This window comes from Patagioenas fasciata, chromosome 1, assembly GCF_037038585.1.
Source record: "Patagioenas fasciata isolate bPatFas1 chromosome 1, bPatFas1.hap1, whole genome shotgun sequence".
Taxonomy (NCBI): domain Eukaryota; kingdom Metazoa; phylum Chordata; class Aves; order Columbiformes; family Columbidae; genus Patagioenas; species Patagioenas fasciata.
In genome coordinates, this window is record NC_092520.1 from 145,678,808 (window position 1) to 145,687,942 (window position 9,135).

Here is a 9,135-nt window from a genome sequence, read left to right on the forward strand (position 1 = left end):
GTTGATATTCATTTTCTTTCTTCAAGTTAAAGTATTTTGTCTTCTCACAAAAGCCAATGAGATTTGCACGTCTCTGAAGAAGCTTGTCTTAACTGATCCCTCTGCAGTATATTGGTAGAAGGCCCTTTAGCCAAGGGAGAAACAGAATTGTTTTTGCTGACTGAACTTTGAAGGGTGTTTCAGTTTTTGTACTACTACCAAAATAGGGCATTAGTTAAGTCTTCACATTGATCTTGCTACATAAATTTTCTGAAAGATAGCTGGTCATGATGGTAAATGGCCAGTCTCTATTTTTGTGGCAATAATTTTAAAAAATCCATTACTTAAACATCCTGCTCCTTTATTGTGACTGTAGATTACATATTTAGAGAGTGATGGTGAAGCTCTGGCTCCCAGGAAGTCAGCAGGAATTCTGCTGTTGTTTATGTCCAGCTCAAAGTTTCATCCTTCCTCACATTTTTTGCAATTGTGACTACAATGAATATAATGCACACAGCTTTGTTTTTTATGGTTCTGGAAATGTGCCGAAAAGTTATTTCAAGAGCAGATTTCATGATCAGTTATTTGAAGAAAACATCAGCATTTGTTCTGTTCATGGTTTAGTCAAGAGGGATAAGCTGTTGGCTGAGACATTGGTGAGGGGATAAGTGTGTCTCATTATTACTATACTACTGCTAAGAAGGAGATATTTTCATATTCTAGATGAAGTAAGCTACTTCTCCCTTGGTACATCAGAACTAATAGTGACTCTGTTACATTCCCTACTGAAATGCCTAGAAAAAACACGTTAGGTTATATCAACAAAATCACTATCACAAAGATATAAATCAGTCAATTTTAGTATCGAGCTTGACAGTAGTGAAAACATGAAGGTAAATGTAAGGTGCTTCTATTCTTTTGTGTATCCCTTTAATTACTACTTTTACTTGACAAAGAAAATGAGGTTATTATTAAATGCTCTATGTCCTGCAAATTCTGATGAAGTGTACAGCTGGACAGTAGTCTGATACTGGATGAATCTTAATAAGTTCGTCAGGGTTAAAGATTTGTACAAGTGAGAGCATCTTGCATTTTTATAGATTATTGTTAGAATGAGTCAAAATCTGTCCTGAAGTGTCAGTGGCCAAGGTTTTCAGCAGTTGCCTGAATATAACAGAACTTCATTTGGTCTGTTTGAAACAATAACACTGACATTGGAAATCATCATTATTTCAGAAAGCTGTCCATATGCAATTTTCCAGCTCTTGTGTCTTTAAGGTTTTTTTGTGTGTGTTTTTCATGTATTCCTTACCTTAGGGTAAAAGGAACAGTGTTTTCATAACTGTTTATTAGCATGATGGTGAAACAAAAGGAGGAGTTGTAAGCTAGGTGGAATTTGTTTTCTCCATACACTTTTGGTAATGAGTACAAGGATATTTGAAAGAAAACAAGTTCTTTAGATACAGAAAAAAATAATAATAGTGTGGTTTATGAATTGAAAGGCATTTGATGAGAAAGAAGAGATAGAGGTATTCTTTTATAGTGTGAACTTTGTGTTGTATCAAGAGAAAAAAAATGTGATTTCACAGACTAGAGAGGGATGACACATTCAAATGAGAAATGCAGACAGGAGATTCTGAATCCTTTAGAAGGTGCTTACCTGAACCTATGAACTTTTCAAATGTCAACAGTGAACTGAGTGGGAAATACGAAAGGTGAAAATTCCCTTACTTCCTCTACAGTTTAAAGAGCATTTAGTTTCAGGATTCAGAACTTCTCAAGCTTAAGAGTAGTTTCTGTCAAGACCTAGACAATTAAACCAGAAGGTATCATGTCTCAGAAAATAGCACTACATGATAATCCGTGCTTCAAAACAGCATCCAAAAACTCAAAATAAAATAGAAGCATTTCAAGGATGACATGTTGAGACCCAAATACATTAGTCTGACAAATCTCAATAGAAATTGCTGGGCATCCTGGACAGAATGTTTTGGGAACATCTTTGAAGGAATGGTGCTCACTAGGGGTACTACTGTATCAGGATGATGAACATATTCTTGCTTGATTGTTACACTACTATTAAAAACAAAGTTATATACACAATGGAGAAGTCTTTAAATGTCTGCCAAATAAAACTGAAAGGGATCCAGATGTTGTGTTCAGAAGTAATTTATCATCTATTCATCTTCTTGGGAATAACAAATGTGTTTAGGTCTCGGACAAAATAATTTTTCATTTGCAGAGATTAGAATAAAAATTCCCATAAAATCAAGACAGCATTGGAGAAGGTCTACAAAAGACTACTCAGAAGAATACAAATAACTTCAAGCAGGTTCAGCATCGAATTGCACTCAATTTGGTTATATTAGTATATATTATAAACATCACTGTCATAATGTGTATGCACAGTTTTCAAGACAATTTTTCTTTAACAAATTTTCAAAGAATAAGTAAGTTGAAGGAGGAGATTATGAGGTCATCCTCCACTGTTTTTAAGAAGGATCCAAATGGATGGTTGATTGCTTTATTCTATGTTGGGGGCAAATGTTAATACCTATTTGATGCATAAGCATCCAGAAGTGCATGCTGGTTTTCACAGAGCAATCATTGTCAGTTGCAATTAGATGTTTTAATCAGATTTTTTGCTGTTGGTTAAGCTTCAATAAATCAAGCTGGTAAGTGGAATAAATGTGCCTTGTTTACTGTTGGTTTCATGAATAATTTAGTCATGGCTGCCTCCAGGTCAAAGCTTAGAACTGTCAATTAACAACTTTTAAAAAGTTTTTCTACATTATGTTGAGAAATGATTCATGATTTCTAGACTTTCTGGTTTTTGAGCTCAGTGAAATGGTTCCTGTTTTCCTTTAAAGAAGACAAAACTGGGGTGCCAAATTTGCTTGGTTTTATTAAGAAAACCTGTTGGTCAGTAATGTTTTTTATAGTGCTCTGAAAAATATCTATTATTCTGAAAGAGTACAGAAATCAACCAGAACAGATTTCTTTTTTGTTGACTGGAAAATCGAAGTCGTTTGTGAATTTTACTCCTGCTGTTAATCAACGAGGCCAGGATTTTGCTAATTGTTTCTAGGTGATGCCTTGCCTTCTTGGCAATGGACCTTTGAGGGAAAATCAACTACACCACCCTCAAAAAGGACTCTCTGACAAGGAAAGAGAGAAACACTGAAAAACGTTCCATCCTGGAGTCCAGCTGGGAATATGGTGCTTCCATCTCCAAGTACTTCATCCTGTTAATTTCTCTCACCAAATCTATCAGTGTACTCAAAACTTGCAGGGAGAACTCCCAGACTTACATGGTTTATGATGTGTTTTGAGTCTTGGAGGGAAATGTTTTATCACATTTGTACAGTGACAATACATCTTGTACTCACCAGTGGTCCATGACATGCTGTGCTATGTTGATTTTTTCATAGCTGCCTGTTGTGCATTCTATTAAAGATACTTCAGATACTCTACTGAAAGGAAACTGACTGTATGAAAAGACCTTTAATTTTATTTTCTATTCCATTAGTGAAAACTGTTTATATGTCTTTGTACAGAGGAGGAGATTCTAGTAAAGGAAGGCTTTCCGCATTCTTTTAATGAAAAGTATTTCATGTGTGCCTTCAAGAGTCCAGTGCCCTTAGCACTTAGAATTGGCTGATGAGACAGAATTACTCAGAAGACTGTTTTTCATCCTCTTCAATTTAGGGTTTTGTTTCATTTCAAAGGCAAGTTTTGTTACCTCTAAAGCATGTGAAACAGGCACCTGTTAAAAAGAACAAGTGACATGAAGGTTCGCATAGAGGAGATGGTGAAGCAGTCTCGTTCCTTTCCTTTTGGAAGACCTGAGGATCAGTTTTAGCCTGACCCATGAGAGCAAGTAAAACAAGGGCCTTTGATCATTTTTGCATAGGCAGATATAATGCAATCCCTGTATAACCCAGTTCTCCTCTCTTCATGCTTTCCCATGCTGTATTGCCCCAGACTCCTATGAACAGGGAGCAGGATGCTAACGAGGTACTCGTGTGTACCAACAAATGAGCTATATATGAGTTGTTGACATCATTGCCAAGCTTTGGTCACTTTCTTCTAGCATGTGTCAGCACAACTTGCAGAAATGGTATCATGTATCATTCAGCTTTAGGTTCATCTTTGGTAGACAGGTGTTGTATGTAATTCTTTTGACATGTTTGAGGAGTGACCCTTGTGTTTGCCTGTCATGAAATGGCCAGTAAACTAGTGCCCCAATATGTACATGCTTTACAATGCTATAAAATCCTAAATAGTCAAACATTAGCATCAAATATTGCAAGATCTCCAGATATTTCTGGAAGTCACAGAGTGTTTTTAGTCATTTCAATAATAAAGTATGCTTTTTTAGTGTGCCTTACAGTTTTTAACTCCTTAATGGTCAGGCTTTCCTCTGGAAATAGAAATGCTAGAAAGCTTTTTTTCCCGCTTTATGAAATCTAGGATTTACAAAGATCCCAGGAGGTAAGGTGTTAGTAAAGTATCAATTATTATAAATTCTGTGATAAAAGCACCAGGGGAGCACCCATGGCTGGGATGGATCAGTGGTTCACTTAGGGGAGGGTGTCACACTTTTGCCCTGCTTCTCCCACCCTGCTGTTAACCTTAGTTACATGGTCATAACTTCTCTTAACCCTCAGGGTAACCGTTTGGAGTTAGTTCTCAGGCTGGCTTTACACTAATACTGTCTTCATTTGTGATCTTACAGTCTTCTTTTGCTAATGAGAAAATATAGGCATTGTGCCATTCTATTGGGTTGTCCTGCATTATATAAACTCAAAGCTCGTGACAAACATTTTTTATTCAGATTATTCAGGAGAAAAGGGATTGCTGTCCTTCTTTGAACAAATGTCACCACCGTGGGATACACTAGAAAACAGAGGGACATAACTTTGTGTGAAAAAATGTAAATCCCAATGCAATCTGAGTTGGTAGGCTGCTTCTGATGCTTTTACGGGAGCCGTAGCCTCTGTGTTTAGAGAGAGTATGGAGTCCTCACTAGTTCTTGTTGACAGTCTGCCATAAATGTGAATAAAACCATGCAGACTCTGAATTAATCATTCCCACATTATTTGACTTATTACATACCAAACTGACAGGCTGCGAGGCAGCTTGGATACAGATAAGGCAAAAATGTGGAAACCAACAACTGCTTCATGTGTCAAATTTCTGTCGATGATCCTGTTTACAGGAAAATTTCTTCACATTAGAAAGTCCCAGTCTTACCTCATTCTGACACACAATAAAACATGATAAAATGTAGAGCTGATATGGTCAAAACATATATTTGGAGCACCTGTGACTTAAATCTTGTCAATTGTATATTAAATATAATTGCCAACAGGTAGAGGAGAGCTTGGCACTGCCAAGGAAAGACAGTAATTCTTTTCTGTATTGATTACCCAGTGAATATGTCTGAAGTAAGGTTAAAAATAAAGAACATAAACAAAAGTGGCTAATCACAGGTTTTTAGCCGAGATAGAAATTTGTAAAGCATATTGGGTCCTCATAGAAGTTCATTAAAGCAGAGACAATGACATAGACTTGGGCTCATCAGAGCATGCTTAATACAGTGTCTTTCATTCAACAGACTGGAAGACTGGTTGAAAATGACTGGTTCTCATTGTGCAAATCAAGATCAAAAGGCGGATGGTGTCTCTGAATGGAAAAAGCAGAAAATCTGTGGAAGAATGATGATCCATCAGCATTGTGAGAAGTTCTCATTGAGTACTGTAAATAAATACTAATACTGGAATGAGATTGAGTTAATAGTACTAAGTATGAAGACTCTTCTTTCCTCCCCTCTGGTGTTGGACATGTAAGCATTGCAAATGAATACATGGTTCTGCTGGAAAGTCATTTTTATTGTCATGTCAAAAAGCTCTTCTGCTATGCATTTCCTAAGGGAAGCAGCATTGCAGAGAACAGAGAGAAGCTGAAACAAATGGTCCATCATCATTAACAGTCTTACAGGGACATTAAAAAATACAGAATACAGGTAAACTTGCTCAGAACAATCCAGCTTTCAGTGTTGCATGGGAAAGGCCTTTCTTCACCACTTCCAGACTGAACCATGAGCTGGTGTGATAATTCTAAGCCTTGTGAATTTTGCACATGTGTGAGGTCCATTCATTTCAAAACTAACACAGTGCCTGAGGGTTACCCGTTACATAAGGCAAAAAATGATGATTGCAAAGAGTGGTCTTGAGTTATCAATGTACAGGCCGCACTTTCAAGGCTAGTGAAAACTGTATTTATTTATTTATTTTTAACTGTATTATTACAAGGAGGTAGTATCAAACAGCAAAGAGAAATGAAGGCCAACCAAGATATCTGCTTAAAGATGAAGACAATCCGAGACCGAACAAATGGCACAGGCCAAAACTGCAACAAATGTCAAATAAAACTAGCAAGGCTGGACAATTGTAGCCAAGACAAGAAAAAAAAAAAAAAGCCCTCAGTATTTTGCTATTCTGCAAATTCTCCTCAGTTATTTTGGCAACATGCAGAGAAATAGATCAATGAATCCACCTGCAGAAGATGTAGCTGGTGATTCAGAAAAAAGGTGAACTTCCAGATGCTGGATCTTAGGGTTTTGTAATCATAGAATAATAGTAAATGCATACTGGTATTGAGTGTTGGTGACAAAGTTTTGGTGAAGGGAGGCTGCAGGGGTGGTCTCTGTGAGGAGGGTGCCCCATGCCAGACACAGCCAGTCCCAGCTGGTTCTAGTGGACCCACTGCAGGGCACAGCTGAGCCCCAAAGCCAATATGGTGGCACCTCGAGGAAAATATATTTAAGAAAGGACATAATGCTGCACAGGCAATGAGGAATAAGGAAGTGTGAGAACTAGCCCTGTGATCATCAAGGTCAGAAGAAAGTGGCTGAGCAGGAGCTTCAGACACCATAGCAGATTCCCCTGCAGCCCATGGAGGGGCCCAAACAGGAGCAGATACCCAGACTGCAGTTTTTGGAGGACCCCATGCTGGAGCAGATGGATATTTCCTGAAGGAAGTGATGCCTGTGGAGAGCCTATAGTAGAAAAGATTTTTCCTAAAGGACTACAGCCCATAGAAGGACCCACACTGGAGCGGGGAGATAGCATGAGGGAGAAGGAGTGGCAGATATGAGCTGTTATGGACTGACCTCATAACCTGTCATTCCCCATCATCCTGCACTGTTTGGTAGGGAAGGAGTAGAGGAGCTGGAAGCAAAGGAGTGAAGTTGAACCTTGGGAGAAAATGTGAGGGCTTGGAGGGGAAGAAAGTGCCTTTGTTTCCCACCACCCAACTTGATTTTAATTGGCAACAAATTAAATTTATTTTCCCAAGGCAAATCTGTTTTGCCTGTTGACCGTAAATTGATCACCCTGTACTTACCTTGAGCCATGAGTTTTTTCATCTTATTTTTCTTCTCTTGTCCTGTTGAGGAAGGATAATGAGCAAGCAGCTGGGTGGGTGTCTGAGAACCAGTGAGGTTCAACCCACCAGCCATGCATGGACGTTGGAGCCTCAGTGACAACTTGTTGAAGTCAATACCCGCTCCAGTCATGTCAACAGGACCGGAAAACTGATGCAAGTCTCCCATAGGTCTTTACTCATCTCACAACATCATTACATTGTCAGCAAGAGCTGGAAGCGTAAGAACAGGAGGAGGAGGGAGAAAGAGCGTAGTGTAGAGGAAGAGGTTGGCGTGCAGCACCAGTGGTGAGGAGAGAGCTCTCAGGACAGAGTCCTTCCTTTCTGAGCATGGATTTGCTTATGAGAATCTCAGTAGCATGTGAGAACAGCAAAATGGCAGAACACTGAGTAATCTCAGCTAGCACTCAGGTACTCTGTCCTAAAAGTTAGAATACTGGATGAGAAGATAAAATAAGGGAATAGCGAAACAACTGATAAGAGAGGAATGAGTAGTGTTGGGAGCTGGCACCAGAGAAGTCAGCAAAGCAGGGGCTGAGCTATGCACAAGAGTGCAAAGGTGGGATAATGAAGATCACAAACAGAGATATCCGAGTTAACATCACTGGAAAGAATGGAAAAGGTGGTTAGTGAGAGAAAGTTGTGACAAGACTAATCAGAAAGAAAAAACAAATAGTGACCATTCGGATGCAGAGCTACGGTTGAGGGGAGAAAGGTGGGGAACCAGGAGGAGAGGATGAACTTCTCTGTAATATTAGTTTCCACACACGCACTGTTAAAGTTGGAGGAGAGTGGTGCTGAAAGAGATTTAAATAGAGTTGATTTCCTGAGCTTGTAATGAGTCTGTGCAATTTGGGTTTGGCTGACTTTTTTTTTCCTTTTTTTTTTTTTTTTTGGTGTGTGTTGTTTGGGGTTATTTTTATTTTTCTTTTTCCACAGGAAGAAGTAATAACATTTTCAAACCAACTGTAGTTCTGGTACAAATCAGTTTTAAGATTCTAGTTTGGGAATGACAGGATCAAATTCTCACAAGCCTTCTCAGGAGATTGTGGCCCAGCAAAGATTAAGATATTTCTGCTGTCTTGATCTGGATCCAGAAATTCTTTCCACTTCTGAGTCTGCTTTCCAACCAGTGCTGCTAAGGTGTATTTGAATCAGAAGTTTAGACTTCAAGTGGTTGTTTGTCTCTCTCCTTTGTCCTCTTCTCTCCTCCCATGTCCTAACCCCCACCACTCACTGAAGTTTCACCGTCTCCTCTCTCTACCTTATTGCCAAAAAAAAAGGAAAACAAAAACCTTACAGCTCATTCTCCTTTTTTAAAATAAGTTCATATTTTGAGGGTTTGGGTTTGACTCATGTCTATATGAGGTAAAAGCCACTCAGCTTTTTTTTTTTTAACCCAGTCTTAAAACCTGCTATTGCTTTGGGTTTGTGGTAAAGAGGAGATAGATTAATGTCCTCATGGATTCACATTAACAAAAATTTTCTTTTTTTTTTCCATTCAGTTTTTGCATTGATTTTTTCAGAAGCACACTACCTACTGGGCTAGATTGATAGCTGGTCTTAAGCCAATATGATTTTTCCTATGTTCTTTAATGTTCCTGCTGACTTCTGTTTTCTGATGTGTTTTTGGATTGCCATGATACAATGCTGTCAAGCAGAAATATAATTGTTTGATTTCTTTTCTACTGTCAAAATACTTCACAA